Source organism: Salvelinus sp. IW2-2015, linkage group LG4q.1:29, assembly GCF_002910315.2.
Source record: "Salvelinus sp. IW2-2015 linkage group LG4q.1:29, ASM291031v2, whole genome shotgun sequence".
Taxonomy (NCBI): Eukaryota; Metazoa; Chordata; class Actinopteri; order Salmoniformes; family Salmonidae; genus Salvelinus; species Salvelinus sp. IW2-2015.
Window position 1 is genome coordinate 2818921 of NC_036842.1, and position 16427 is coordinate 2835347.

A 16427-nucleotide genomic window follows, 5' to 3' on the forward strand; every position below is an offset into this window, starting at 1 on the left:
TCCTGTTTTGTTTGTTCCTTTGTAGTTGTACATAGTTTTCACTCAGTCATATTTACACACACAGATTCCCGCATCCCTGCACTTTACATACACCCTACATTATGATACTTCCACACCTCATTCCTTTTTCTTTGTTTAAAGTTAAACATTTTGGTTTAGAATAAAGAACCTTTTTAATTGGCCTATACCTGTTGTTCGTGTCCCCTCATTTTTGTCACAGGCTATGAGCCGGCCTGTGACAAGTGGGGGCTCATCCGTAAGTTAAAGTTAATTGTACTTTAGTCTTACTTTAGTATTTTGGTTTACTTTAACATTTTGTCATAGTTGGTTAAGGTTTTGTCTAGATTGTCTTTGTCTTATTATTGATACGTTTGTTTATTTGTAATTTGGCTTATTTGATTATTGTTTTGTAGTTAACTTGGYTTAGTTTAGTTCAGATTGCCAAACAAAAAAATTGTTTGAGGGGATGTTTTGGTTGGGCCAATATTGTTGAAGAGAGCGTTGAGAGCCATGTGTTCTTTTGGTTCAGTTAGCTTGGTAYCTAAGCAATTCACTCTGTGTTTTTCTGGGTTTTGTTCAGGTGGGAGTCCTCTCCTGTTCAGGCATATCAGCGAGTGTCAATAGGAGGCTCGTGGTGTTTTTGTTTTAGGTGGCAGTGAACGTGGGTAGAGCATCCCTTTCCCTTTTTCCCTACATCGGCTCGGGAGCACCTCCGTGGTTATGGGGGGGCCGCCAGTTTCTGGTTGTCTTTTCCACTCCACTGGTTTTGTGTGCATAAAACCCCACCACATGTGACTGCACGAAGACCAGGGCCAGTAAGTTAGTTGTTTTTGGAGGATAGTGGGGGTGTGGCTCCTGTCCTTGAACCCAGACTGACAGCAGGTGAGTTGTGTGGTTTTTGGAGCATTTGTAATAGTTGTATTGGTTGAGGAAAATGTCTTCCATTTTGAGTAGTTTTGTTCAAGCTCCTTCAGAGGTAGCCTTAGAGTTGTGTACTAAGGAGCAGTTAATTGAAATTGCTGAACATTATCAGATTGAGATTGTTGATAAAAAAATGAAAAAGACTGTTAAACTAGATTAAAGCAGGGTCTTAGGGAAATGGGTGTTTTTGGGGGTCAGTCTGCTAGTAGTGAGGGTGCAAGTTTTCAGTCTAGCCCTTCATTAACTTTTGAGCAGCAGAGGGAGCTGTTGCAAATGCAGTTAGAGATAGCGCGATTGAGAAATGCTAARAGACCAGAAGGACTACCACAGTTTGATGTTTCACATCAAGACACATACTGTACTTTGCTTTATTTGAGCGTATTGCGGAAGCTAGAGCTTGGTCAGATTTGGACATGGCTATGTTGTTGCAATGTGTACTTACAGGTAAAGCACGTGAGTCTTTTGTAGCACTGAGTGTAGCTGATAGTAAAGTTTTTGCTAAAGTTAAATCAGCAGTTCTGAAGGTCTACGAGCTTGTGCCAGAGGCATATCGTCAACGTTTTCGTTACAGGAAAAAGTTAGATTCACAAACCTATTCTGAGTTTGTTCGTGATTTGACTTCTGCATTTAATCGTTGGTGTACAGCTTCTGAAGTTAGTACTTTTCAGGGTCTGTCTAATTTGATTGTGTTAGAAGAGTTCAAAAATTCTGTGTCTGACCAGGTTGCTACATACATGAATGAACGTAAAGTTAAGTCTCCAAGTGATGCAGCAATCCTTGCAGATGAGTACAGGCTAACACATAAAAGCCATTTTGAGTCAAACAGTGACATGTACCATAKAAKTAACTTTACTCCTAGGAATAGTAGGTCACCTTTTTTTGGAGCTTCTTTCCAAAGGCCTCAGCAGAAGTTTGMMTCTGGAGGACTTAAAGCACKGGTTAWTGCTAATACCTGTCGCTACTGTTTAGTTGAAGGACATTGGAAGAAAGATTGTCCTCTGCTTAAATCAAAAAAGTCAGGTCAAGTTAAACCTGCTGTGATGGCAGCTCCTGTTTCAGCCTCTGACCACCAGGGTGAGCGGTTTCAGCCACTAGTTGAGTTTGATTCTCAGTCTTCCCACTGTGATTTTTCAGCCTTTATTTCAGATGGTGTAGTGTCCCTGATAGATGGCAACCAAAATGTTTCCCTGCCGGATGCTGGGGCCGCAGTGTGTGGGGCCATTTAAAGTCCTGAGGAGGATAAACGAGGTGTGTTATAGATTACAACTCCCCTCTTACTATCGCATGAACCCCTCGTTTCATGTGTCTCTCCTCAGGCCGGTGGTAGCTGGTCCCCTACAAGAAGGTGAGGTGCTGGAGGTCCCTCCGCCCCCTCTGGACATCGAGGGGTCCCCAGCGTACACGGTACAAGCTATTCTGGACTCGAGACACCGGGTGAGGGGCCAGCATTACCTCGTGGACTGGGAGGGGTACAGTCCGGAGGAGAGGTGCTGGGTACCGGTGGGGGATATTTTGGATCCATCGCTACTAAGGGAGTTCCATCGCCTCCATCCGGATCGCCCTGCGTCTCGCCCTCCGGGTCGCCCTCGAGGCCGGGGTCGGCGCGCTGCGGGAGCCGCGCGTCAGGGGGGGGGTACTGTCACGAATCCCGCCGAAGATGGTGCCTCTTCCTGTTCGGGCGGCGCTCGGCAGTCGTCGTCGCCGGCCTACTAGCTGCCACCAATCCCCTTTTCTGTTTCAGTTAGTTTTGTCTGATTAGTTTCACCTGTTTCTTGTTTGGGTTTTGTTTGGGGCTATTTAAACCCGGTAGGCCCGCCGGCTTTTGTGCGGGCTTGTTTTTCTGTTCATGGTGTGTGGATATTTGTGGATTCCGTTTTCCTGGTCAGTTTCGTCCTATTTGTTGGACTGGGTATTTTATGCACCCTTGTGTTTGGTGTGAACGTTACTCTGTTCTTGGAATAAAGATCCACGTTTTGAACTACCCTGCTCTCTGRGCCTGACTCCTCCACCCACTACTCCTAGAAGCCGTGACAATTCAACACAATCACAATCARTTTCTTTAATAATTGTAAGCATTTTTTAAAACAGGATTAACACCTAACAAACACATTCCACTTTTTTAAACACTTTTATAATAGTCCATGCCCTTTTGTTACCTCATGTACAGTTGAAGTCGGAAGTTTACATACACCTTAGCCAAACAAAATAAAACTCAGTTTTTCACAATTCCTGACATTTAATCCTAGTAAAGATTCCCTGTTTTAGGTCAGTTAGGATCACCACTTTATTTTAAGAATGTGAAATGTCAGAATAATAGTAGAGGGAATGAGTTATTTCAGCTTTTATTCTTTCATCACATCCCAGTGAGTCAGAAGTTTACATACACTCAATTAGCATTTGGTAGCATTGCCTTTAAATTGTTTAACTTGGTCAAACGTTTCGGGTAGCCTTCCACAAGCTCCCCACAATAAGTTGGGTGAATTTTGGCCCATTCCTCCTGACAGAGCTGGTGTAAACTGAGTCAGGTTTGTAGGCCTCTTTGCTCGCACACGCTTTTTCAGTTTTCATTTTCCTATGTTCTATAAGGATTGAGGTCAGGGCTTTGTGATAGCCACTCCAATACCTTGACTTTGTTGCCATTTGCCATCACAACTTTGGAAGTATGCTTGGCGTCATTCCATTTGGAAGACCCATTTGCGACCAAGCTTTAACTCCTGATTGATGTCTTGAGATGTTGCTTCATTGTATCCACATAATTGTCATCCACATAATTGTCATCCCTCATGATGCCATCTATTTTGTGACGTGCACCAGGCCCTCCTGCAGCAAAGCACACCACAACATGATGCTGCCACCCCGTGCTTCACGGTTGGGTTGGTGTTCTTCGGCTTGCAAGCATCCCCAGTTTTCCTCCAACATAACGATGGTCATTATGGCCAAACAGTTCTATTTTTGTTTCATCAGACCAGAGGACATTTCTCCAAAAGTACGATCTTTGTCCCCATTTGCAGTTGCAAACCGTAGTCTGGCTTTTTTATGGTGGTTTTGGAGCAGTGGCTTCTTCCTTGCTGAGCGGCCTTTCAGATTATGTCGATATAGGACTCGATTTACTGTGGATATAGATACTTTTGTACCTGTTTCTTCCAGCATATTCACAAGTCCTTGGCTGTTGTTCTGGGAATGATTTGCACTTTTTCGCACCAAAGTACGTTCATTCTAGGAGACAGAACGCGTCTCCTTCCTGAGCGGTATGATGGCTGCGTGGTCCCATGGTGTTTATACTTGCGTACTATTGTTTGTACATATGAATGTGGTACCTTCAGGCATTTGGAAATTGCTCCCAAGGATGAATCAGACTTGTGGAGGAAAAGAGGCACTGAGTTTGAAGGTAGGCCTTGAAATACATCCACAGGTACACCTCCAATTGACTCAAATTATGTCAATTAGCCTATCAGAAGCTTCTAAAGCCATGACATCATTTTCTGGAATTTTCTAAGCTGTTTAAAGGCACAGTCAACTTAGTGTATGTAAACTTCTGACCCACTGAAATTGTGATACAGGGAATTATAAGTGAAATAATCTGCCTCTAAACAATTGTTGGAAAATGACCTGTGTCATGCACAAAGTAGATGTCCTAACCAACTTGCCAAAACCATAGTTTGTTCACAAGAAATTTGTGGAGTGGTTGAAAAACGACTTTTATTGACTCCAAATTGTAAGTAAACTTCCGACTTCAACTATACAAGTGATAATTCCTTGCATGACGCCTGGGAAGAAAAACGTGCATTTGCTCAACTTGTCATTGGCTCAACTTACCTCAAGGGAAACATTTGGACTTTAGCCCATACAGATGCACTTTCATGCTAGGTTTAAGACCTCATACTGAAGCATATAGAGACCCGAACTGATGTATAGAACAATCTTAAAATGTGGTTTAGGTACAAATATCATGAAACCTCTAACACAATAAATGAATAAATTAACGACTTTTTCCATGTGTTTTCTTCCTTCACAGATTCCATGAAATTATGACCTCTTCCTAAATATTTTGTGTATTGTTTCCTAGAAACAAGGGTGGCTCAACTTCCCCCTTTGGCTCAACTTACGCCACTCTCCCCCGCAGCTCTCAATATTTCAGAAATATGTCTGTTTTGCTTGAAGTCTCAGTACATGCTGCTTTCTTTGCCCAAAAACTGTCTCACAACTGTCTGCCATCGATAGACTATGTCTGTAAAGAATGCCTATGCTTAGTTTGCACTTTGTAAAGCATCCATCTTATGCCCTTCCTATGGCTGGGCTGGACTTGTCTAAAGGCTTTGGTTGATGTCATCACTGTGTGGATATCATCTGAAATGTTGTGAAAAGCCGACATTGAGATGTCTATAATTACAGTATAGCTCCCAACCACTATAAACTGTTTACATTGAGATAATATATAATATATCTATAATTACAGTATAGCTCCCAACCACTATAATTTAGAAAAAAATATTTTTTTCAGCTTTCTATTTTTTAAACCAATTTAAACTTCTAAAGCTGGCCAGAGGAGCTGCTCAGATGTTTGACAATAGCAGACTCCATAAAGTAATTACTGCACGTCGCCACATAAAGCAGATGTTTTATAACTAGACATCTAAAGCCGTTCGCTGGAAAGCGACTTTGAATAAGTGTATTAATTGTGAGCCAATGGTRACAAAACTCTTCAAATCCATAAAAAATGTGCACAAGTGTCGTGCATTTTCTATCCATAATGAAAAGAAATGCAGATAAATGACCTGTGCATTGCTATTGACTGGTGTATACAGAGAACATGCAGGAAAATCCCCTTCTTAAAGTCTATGCGGAGCTCCGTACAGGTTGCTAATCTGCATTGGATTGAATCCTGGCCAATGAATGTCCTCCCCTCCATGTACTGTAGCGTTCCCCTGTGAGAGCAGAACTAACACACAGCAGCATGCTGTTTACTTTCCCCCCATCAGCCTGCATGGTGACTCACACATATATTGTCATTCAGACTCACTCTCCACCCTAATCCAGACAAAGAGCCGAGGTGAAAGGAGCGTGACCTTAACATATCTGAGACCATTTTGTGGAGGTTAGCTTATAGTGGTGGCATATTACTCATAGAGGATATGAATAGCCTATCGTCACGCTGCTTTAACCATGGCTATGCAGAGGACTCGTACAAAGGCCCCCTTGTTTTTTTACAAAGTCCCCTTAGTTTCATTGTTAAATCTCTGTTTATATAAAAACACTACCCTTGTCCCTAATGATAAGGAGGTTGGGAGAGTTCAGGCTTGGCTAACCCGGTATGCCTCAACCAACCGGCGCACGCACGCACGCACGCACACACACACACACTCTCTTCCTCCCCCCGAAGAGCTGATTAATAATTCATCCTCGTTATTCCCAGCCACGTTCCTCTCATCTGATGAACTCTAATCGAATGGAAGTTAGGACAATTGGTCTCAATCAGGCATGCAGCCAGCGTGTTCATTTGGTGTAGCAGCTTCCTACAGCACATTCCTAATGTAGAACCCTTTAGCAGATGCAGTGCACACATTTGTATTATGTGTCCGTGATTTCTACAGGAACTAAACCCCAAACCTTTGCATGGCTAGTGTCTACATAATGTACTGAGTCTACACTGCGGCATACGTTGAAGAGAGAGAGTTAGTACATCCTGCTGTTGTCATAACTGAGAGCCTGGGTAAGTTAGAGGGGATGTGTAGGTCACTCTATGACTCAGCATTGTTCCTCCACAGGAATGTCAGACTGTGGATGTCGGGGCTCGGGGCTCAGCCTCTGTGCTCTAATGAAAAAGCGGTCAATCCTTGTGACCTCGCTGCAGTCCTTCCATGCATGCTACCCGCCACCCAGCCACCCTACCACGCTTTTAGCTACACATGGATGTGTGTATGTGTGTCTCACTTTCTCTGTGGCGACTCTCTCTCCTCCCCGGCCTCGCACAATCCGACTAAGCCAAACCACACAGCTGCAGTACGCATGGAGGACTTCAACGGATGTCAGATCAGGCCCTGCCTTGGTATTGAGAAGAAGGAAAAAAATATTCACTCCACATTTATTTAACCTTTATTTAACCAGGAAATTTGATTTGATTTGATTTGAAGTCCACAATTCAAAATGTATTACATACATCTTGATAGCTGAGCTCCACCATACAGCACCAACAACTATTCTTGAAATCTCCTTGTGATTTGCAATAGATTTTTATTTTCATGTCAAATCTATGGGGAAAAACAGGATAGATCGCTAGCTCCAAAATACCCCACCAACAACTATCCTTATATTCTTGTAATTGCAATTGTAAAAGCCATTACAGGTCATGGTTACTGGGAAGTGGGAGACATCTAGCTGGAGTGATTGTTGCTGTGATGTTGGAAGGAGAAGTTTCCTTCTCCGGATGCAGAGGCTGTTTTCCGAGCGTACGAGGGACAGCTAGGAACGTTGCTGAGTGTTGCTGTGTGTCACCCCAAGGCCGCTGGGTAATTGTTGGCTCTAACCTTTTATTTCTCTCACTCGCTCATTCTCTCTCTCTCTGACTGCCCTCTCCCGTGTCTCACTCTTTCTGTCAGACGTATACTCACCCTCTCTAACCATCGTCTATTGTTTTGTTTAAACACCATGGAGCAAGTGAGGAGGACCTGGAAACGTCAGGTCAAGACGTGGTCTTTTCTGGTGCAGACAGACCAGACTAACGGGGAGCGATGGAGGACTGTTTGAGGACAGACTCCTAATCACTCCGAGGCTCACTGCCTCCCAGCTCGGCCAGCTTAATGACAACGCCACCCTGAGTCCTGGAGGTTACTGCTGGATAATAACTGGAGGTAGGGAGGCTGTGAAAGCAATACACGGTAAAAGGCCATAAAATAAACACTAAGTCTATGTCGCCCCCAGGTATGACAATGGTGTGTGAATAAAGAAGGGCTGTCCTATATTACCATTGATGCATACCGTGTCTCATGCATACCGCATCTCAACAAAGTTTGGTGACAGGAACGTTATTACAGCATACCGTTGTGCCCTGTCTCCACTATGTGTGATAGTAGCCCATTAGGTATGACACTTTGGGGGGCTGATGTCCTCTCATTGTTCAGTCTCTACGTCACAAATGCTTACGAAGGTATATGGTTGGAGATCATATACAGTATCATGCAAAAGTTTGGACACACCTACTCATTGTAACGCTCGTTCTCCTCCTCGTCTGAGGAGGAGCAAGGATCGGACCAATATGCAGCGAGGTATGAAGACATAATGATTTATTTAAAGAAAGACGAACACGAAAAAAACTCTTAACAAACTACAAAACAATAAACGACGTAAACAGACCTGAACATGAGAACTTACAGACAACGAAGAACGCACGAACAGGAACAAACTCACAAACGAAACAGTCCCGTGTGGCATAAACACTAACACAGGAACAATCACCCACAAACAAACAGTGTGAACAGCCTACCTTAATATGGTTCTCAATCAGAGGAAACGTAAAACACCTGCCCCTGATTGAGAACCATATCAGGCTAATTGAAAAGAACCCAACATAGAAACACATAACATAGAATGCCCACCCAGCTCACATCCTGACCATACTAAACAAAGACAAAATAAAGGAAATAAGGTCAGGAACGTGACACTCATTCAAGGGATTTTCTTTATTTTTACTATTTTCTACATTGTAGAATAGTAGTGAAGACATCAAAACTATGAAATAACACATATGGAATCATGTAGTAACCATAAAAGTGTTAAACAAATCGCAATACATTTTATATTTTATGTTCTTCGAAGTAGCCACCCTTCGCCTTAATGACAGCTTGCACACTCTTGGCTGTGGGTGGGGCTATGTCTACATAATGGTGCTAATTTAAAAAACTCACAAAAGCTCTGACGAAGGCSMTGAGGCCGATACGTAAAACTTATTAACTTCTTCTTAATAGGGMGCGCTATTTTCACTTTGGGAAAAAATCGTGCCCAAATTAAACTGCCTCGTACTCTGTTCTAGATCATACAATATGCATATTATTATTACTATTGGATAGAAAACACTCTGAAGTTTCTAAAACTGTTTGAATTATATCTGTGAGTAAAACAGAACTCATTTGGCAGCAAACTTCCAAACAGGAAGTGAAAATTCTGAAAATGGGGCTCTGTGTCAGGGCCTGCCTATTCAACTGGTTTATATTTATGGATCTGTATGCACTTCATACGCCTTCCACTAGATGTCAACGGGCAGTAGAATGTTGAATGGGGTGTCTAGCTTGATGTGAGACCGAGTGACAGGTCCGCTCTTTTGTCAATATTCAACTGCGCACCAGGGAACCTCACATTGTCTTCTGAAATGCGTTCGGTATACACGACGAAATGCTCCGGCTCTGATTTTATTGGATACATATGAGAAAAACATCATAAAGTAGGATTTTTCAACCGAGTTTGACCAGTTTATTCAACGTTTATTGGGACTTTTGGAATTTTTCTTTCCATGCGCAAAGATTTCTTGGACATGTGCCCTCCACATGGCTAGCCAAAGTTGCTAATTCGACAGAAGAAATGGACATTCTGAAACAAAACAACGATTTATTCTGGAACTAGGACTCCTTGCACAACATTCTGATGGAAGATCATCAAAAGCAAGAGAATATTTATGATGTTATTTCGTATTTTTGTGGTTTGTGTTGGCTCCAACAAGGCGGAGAATTGTTGGGCGCTGTCTCACAATATTGCATGCTGTACGTTGTACTAAAGTTATTTTTTTAAATCTAACACAGCGGTTGCATTAAGAACCAGTGTATCTTCCATTTGCTGTACAACATGTATTTTTTAGTAAAGTTTATGATGAGTTTTTTGGTTAGATTACGTGACTGTCCAAAATTTCTCCGGACAATTTGGTGCATCATGGCTACGTATTCACAATGTAAAACCACGATTTGTACCTCTAAATATGCACATTTTCGAACAAAACATAAATGTATTGTATAACATGATGTTATAAGACTGTCATCTGATGAAGTTTTCAAAGGTTAGTGATACATTTTATCTCTATTTGTGGGTTTTGTGAAAGCTATGTTGGCGGTGAAAACATGGTGAAAACATGGCGTTGTGTGTTTGGCTATTGTGGTGAGCTAATATAAATATATATTGTGTTTTCGCTGTAAAACATTTTAAAAATCGGAAATGATGGCTGGATTCACAAGATGTTTATCTTTCATTTGCTGTATTGGACTTGTGATTTCATGAAATTATATTATATGATATCCCTGTCGTGTTAGGCTAGGCTATGCTAGTCAGCTTTTTTGATGAGGAGGATCCCGGATCCGGGAGAGAGAAGCGGTAGAGGTTTTAAAGAACAGTGATACTATCAAGAACGGTGTGCGGGTTTCTTCTTTATTTTAAAGAAATTAGATATAAAACTACAACATTTTCTCATAGGCTCATGACAAAATGTGTAGAATAGCATTATAAAACTGGAGGGCCTCCTGGAGGTCGGTGGTCCGGGGCCCCAAAAGCTGTAGTCCGGCCCTGCCACTGAGTGTACAAAATATTAAGAACACCTTTCTACTATTGAGTTGCAACCCCCCCCACATACAAGACTCTTCAAGGTGTCGAAAGTGTTCCACAGGGATGCTGGCCCATGTCGACTCCAAATGCTCCCACAGATGTGTCAAGTTGGCTGGATGTCCTTTAGGTGGTGGACCATTCTTGATACACACGGGAAACTGTTGAGTGTGAAAAACCCAGCAGCATTGCAGTTCTTGGCACAAACCGGTGCACCTGGCACCTACTACCATACCCCGTTCGATAGCACTTAAATCTTTTGGTTTTGCCCATTCACCCTCAGAATGACATGCATTTTTCTATTTTGAGACATGGATTATGTATGTATGTGTCTCCTCCCCTTCATCTACACTGATTGAAGTGGATTTAACAAGTGACATTAATAAGTAATCCTAGCTTTCACCTGGATTCACCTGGTCAGTCTGTATCGTGGAAAGAGCAGGTGTCCTTAATGTTTTGTACACTCAGTATATTTTATTATTACATGAAACAAAGGTTAGTGTCAGGAAGACTTTCACAACATGCAACATGGTGGTTAGCTGTTATCTTCTCGGGTCAGAAGCCCTAAAGCARCTCCTGTTTTTGTTTCTCTCTTCCCTTTTATCCTCTTCCTCTCGCTTCCTTTGACATAATTACCTTGGAGATAAACCCCACTTTGGACGTGAAGGGTTGAGGGGTTGAAAGGAGGAGGGGAAGGAGAGGGGGGGGGAGGATGGACAGAGTTTAAGCACACTGAAGCGGCAAAGGGGGAATGCTTCTTTGACCTTTAACCTGTAGGTTATTAGAAAGAGGTGGAGCATAATATCCCTCCCCCCTGTGAAAAGACAGGGGGTGTTGACCATCCATCCCTCTCACTGACTGAGCAGAAATATCCCTTGTGAGTCTAGATTATTAAACCTTACTTTACCAGGGAAAATAACTGAGAACATTCTCTTTTCTATCCAAAGACCCTGGGAGAGGATATGAATGAGCCAATTGAGCCAGTAATCTATCTTTCTATCTACCCCCAGGTTTTTTATGCACTGGTTTTCATTTTCTTGTGGAAGACTTTATAGGCTTGGGATTGGCTGTCATTTGCTTTGGGCCAATCAATCACCGAATGGTAATACCKCCATTGGCTTTGAATACATTTTATGTCACTCTGTTGGTGTTTTTAGTATCATTTGTTGCTGGGTGTGTGCAAATTGTTTTGACATGTCATTAGTAGACTATTATGAAATAATTGCAAGGTGAAGTCTGTCTTGTTTGATGTTTGCTGTTATYTATMTGTTATTACTGTTTTKTGTMTACGATTTTTTAAATAGATACTGTAGGCCTCTAAGGGAAGTTGTAAAGATGTGTTATATCTGATATGGATCCGTTTTAATATATGTTAACATATTTTTCTACAACTATTTGGTTTCAGAGTTAGAGCCTCACAAATCCTACCACTGCTGTCTTTCCCTCACAAACCATTTGATTAAATGAGAGGCCCAGTGGTGGATTTTTTATTTATGAATTCTAGGATTTGCAGTGCAGGGCTGAAAGGATCAGGTTGGAAGAAATTGCTTTGAGAATAAGATAAAACCTGTCCATGTGAATGTGTTCCTTTGAAAGTGCCTGGGCCTCCAGGCTACACAGTGGAGAMYCAATACCAACATCATTKTTTTCACTCCTAGCTTGCGTCCCAAARGGCACCCTATTCCCTATTTACTGCACTACGTTTGATGAGGGCCCATAGGGRTCTGGTCAAAAGAAGCACATTATATAGGGAATAGGGAGCAATTTGGGACAATACCCTACGGGTTGTGTTTCCACTATCTCTTTCGCTCTATCTTTTTCCCTTCATTCACTCCCTTTCTCTCTTTCACTCTTCCTTCAGGGACTGTTCTGGACCCGGGTCCCATGTCTGCTTTCTTTAGCTCCCTTTTGTCTTCCCCAGAATTGCAAATAGGCCGCGGACCAAGGGTCAATTGAAACATCCAAAGGCACTAGGCACTTGCCAGAGATTTTACACATTATCTTGGCCAGATCTAACCTGGGAGATCTTGACCACCACAGGGAAAGAGGGTGGTGGGAAAAACTAGGAGGTTTTTGTGCCTACTGAAAAGACTTTGGGCCCTCACTGTTTAAAACCATGATGGATAACTGATGCATACAYCCGCCATCCTATAGCTCACAGTGGAAGGAGAAACTGAATTGGTTTGTCAGTCTGAGAAATGCCTAAAGGTGTTGACTTTGGAATGCGAATGTGTATTGCAATGCAAAATAGACTAATTAGATAGATAGCATAGGTAACATTAATTCGTTAGATAGCATAGACATCATATAGTTTATTATACATTCCYAATCATTCCTCACACCATTTCCCTGTTGTTTCTATTGTTGTTTTTTGATTACGACAGGAGAACAAATACAATAGAGAACAAACGGGGCGGCAGGGTAGCCTAGTGGTTAGAGCGTTGGACTAGTAACCGAAAGGTTGCAAGATCGAATCCCCGAGCTGAAAAGGTCAAAATCTGTCYTTCTGCCCCCTGAACAAGGCAGTTAACCCACTGTTCCTAGGCRGTCAACTGACCTGCCTAGTTAAATAAAGGTTTCAAAATAAACAGCACATGTCCTCTCCATCATGTGATGTGTTGACCATTGTTCAGTTCAATATATTGACTTAAGCAGTGTTGTGCCCTGCTGAGGTGGAATGTTCATCTTGGCTTCTTTGTGTTTGAGGATAATTGCCGGATTACAAACTTTCACTGGGCGTGAGTTCACTGACAGGGAACACTGAGAAGAGCACACAAAGAGACACTTATTGGGCTTATACATGTACATACAAACACCTCTGTAAGAAAGCTCTGTTAAGCCCTGGTGTCCGGCACCTGTCTGGACCTGTCTGAAGGGGAATGTGTGAATSTGTAGTATGAGAGAGAGAGAGCTCCTCCTGGCCATGTGGTCTGTCTCTTCCAACAGACTTGAGGACCATCACATCAGCATGAGAAACAACAGTCTTGGGACTGTTCAGAGGGAGACAAGTAGCCCAAATAAGCATCCCTGGAGCTGCAGTCACATCACCAAAGCCCTATGTGTTGGGGCAGATAAGGAATGGGGGTTGTGTGTGTGTGTGTGTCTACAAATCTCAAATTCCTCTTGTCAAACAGATTCAAACGTCCATTCATTCCAATCAGTGAAATTAAACACCACATAACATTACGGCAGTATGAAACTGGAACCGTGGCTGGTTCTAGGCCGGGACAGGACCTGGGGGACGGGTAGAGGAGCAACCCCAGCAGCTGACAGGGTTCAGGCCAGGCAGGGCAGGAGTTGGAGGCCCTCCCTGGGGCCTGGGTCTGATTTATGCCTTGCAGGTGGCTGGCTGGTGCTGCACCGGACAGGGATGTCAATGGCAGAACAAATGGGCCCCTTAGTGTATTTTACTACTAGCCTGTATTTTACTACTCAGCCTGCACTGTAAAGTCACTGAGAGATTGAGATAAATGCTTTACACGCTGTGCTTTCCACAGAGCTCCCGAGTGGCGCAGTGGTCTAAGGCACTGCATCTCAGTGAAAGAGGTGTCACTACAGTCCCTGGTTTTATTCCAGGCTGTATCACATCCGGCCATGACTGGGAGTCCCATAGGGCGGCGCACAATTGGCCCAGCGTTGTCTGGGTTTGGCTTGGGTAGGCCGTCATTGTAAATAAGAATTTGTTCTTAAACTGACTTGCCTAGTTAAATAAAGGTCAAAAATGACACTGGCTTGTGCTTAGGCTACACTCTCCTAATATATTGCCCTCGTCCATTTAGACTAGAGTCAATAGAGGTTCTTGGTTGTATCTGTTGTGTTGAAGGGGCCAGAGATTTGACAAAACACAAAGGAACACTATTACAGCCTGTTGTGAACACTACCAAAACCATTAACTGTATTTGATTGGGGTGAAGGAGTTCAGTGAAAAGGGATACTCAGAGCTCTATTTTAGCAAAGCTAACACAATGTTAAATTTTAGCGCTGGTGCCGTTATAAGTTCAGGGTGTGTCACAAATATTTTTGCTATTTTCAAAACTGGAATTATGGGTGCAGTAGCTGGTGGTAGCGCGAAAGTTCTGGATTTTGATGGAAAAACAAGTTTTAGGTGTGTCGAGGCGCGGCCCCTCACTGGCCAATCAGAACATGCWCCATGGTGTGGTTGTTTCAAGGTGTGTATTTACAGTGTCTTATGTAAATTTCAGTCATGGACATGACAAACATAGTCAATAAGCAAGATTAAATAGATTAAATATACAGTACCAGTCAAAAGTTTGGACACATCAACTCATTCAAGGGTTTTTCTTTATTTTTACTATTTTCTACATTGTAGAATAATAGTGACGACATCAAAACTATGAAATAGCACATATGGAATCACGTAGAAACCAAAAAAGTGTTAAACAAATATATTTTATATTCTTCAAAGTAGCCACCGTTCGCCTTGATGACAGCTTTGCAAATTCTTGGCATTCTCTCAACCAACTTCACCTGGAATGCTTTTCCAAAAGTCTTAAAGTAGATCCCACGTATGCTGAGCACTTGTTGGCTGCTTTTCCTTCACTCTGCGGTCCAACTCATCCCAAACCACCTCAATTGGGGTGAGCCAGGGTGATTGTGGAGGCCAGGTCATCTGATGCAGCACTCCATCACACTCCTTCTTGGTCAAATAGCCCTTACACAGCTTGGAGGTGTGTTGGTCATTGTTCTGTTGAAAAACAAATAATAGACCCACTAAGCACAAACCAGATGGGATGGCGTATCGCTGCAGAATGCTGTGGTAGCCATGCTGGTTAAGTGTGCCTTGAATTCTAAATAAATCACAGACAGTGTCACCAGCAAAGCACCCCCACACAATAACACCTCCTCCTCCATGCTTCAAGGTGGGAACCATACATGCCAACCATACACGGAATCATCCGTTTACCTACTCTGCGTCTCACAAAGACACYGCGGTTGGAACCAAAAATCTCAAATTAGGACTAAAGGAGAGATTTCCACTGGTTTAACGTGCATTGCTCGTGTTTCTTGTCCCAAGCAAGTCTCTTCTTATTATTGGTGTCCTTTAGTAGTGGTTTATTTGCAGCAATTCGACCATGAAGGCCTGATTCATGCAGTCTCCTCTGAACAATTGATGTGTCTGTTACTTTAACTCTGTGAAGCATTTATTTGGGCTGCAATTTCTGAGGCTGGTAACTCTAATGAACTTATCCTCTACAGCGGAGGTAACTCTGTGTCTTCCTTTCGTGTGGCTTTCCTCGTGAGAGCATTTCATCATAGCGCTTGATGGTTTTTGCGACTGCACTTGAAGAAACTTTCAAAGTTCTTGAAATGTTCCGTATTGACTGACCTTCATGTCTTAAAGTAATGATGCACTGTTGTTTCTCTTTGCTTTTTTGAGCTGTTCTTGACATAATATGGACTTAATTGACCAAATAGTGTTATCTTCTGTATACCACCCCTACCTTGTCACAACACAACTGATTGGCTCAAACGCATTAAGAAGGAAAGAAATTCCACAAATGAACTTTTAACAAGGCACACCTGTTCATTGAAATGCATTCCAGGTGACTAACTTATGAATCTGGTTGAGAGAATGCCAAGAGTGTGCAAAGCTGTCATCAAGGCAAAGGGTGGCTACTAGAATCTCAAATATAAAATATATTTTGATTTGTTTAACACTTTTTTGGTTACTACAGTACATGATTTCATATGTGTTATTTCATAGTTCTGATGTCTTCACTATGTAGAAATTACCAGAGGTGGGACCAAGTCATTGTTTCACAAGTAAGTCTCAAGTCTTAGCACTCAAGTCCCAAGTCAAGACTGTCAGGTTTTGGCCACTAGATGCCCCCATTGTGCTTTTTTGACCCTTTTGTTTTCCCTTGTTTCCAGTTATTATTTGCACCTGTGCCTCGTTTCTCTTGAATGTA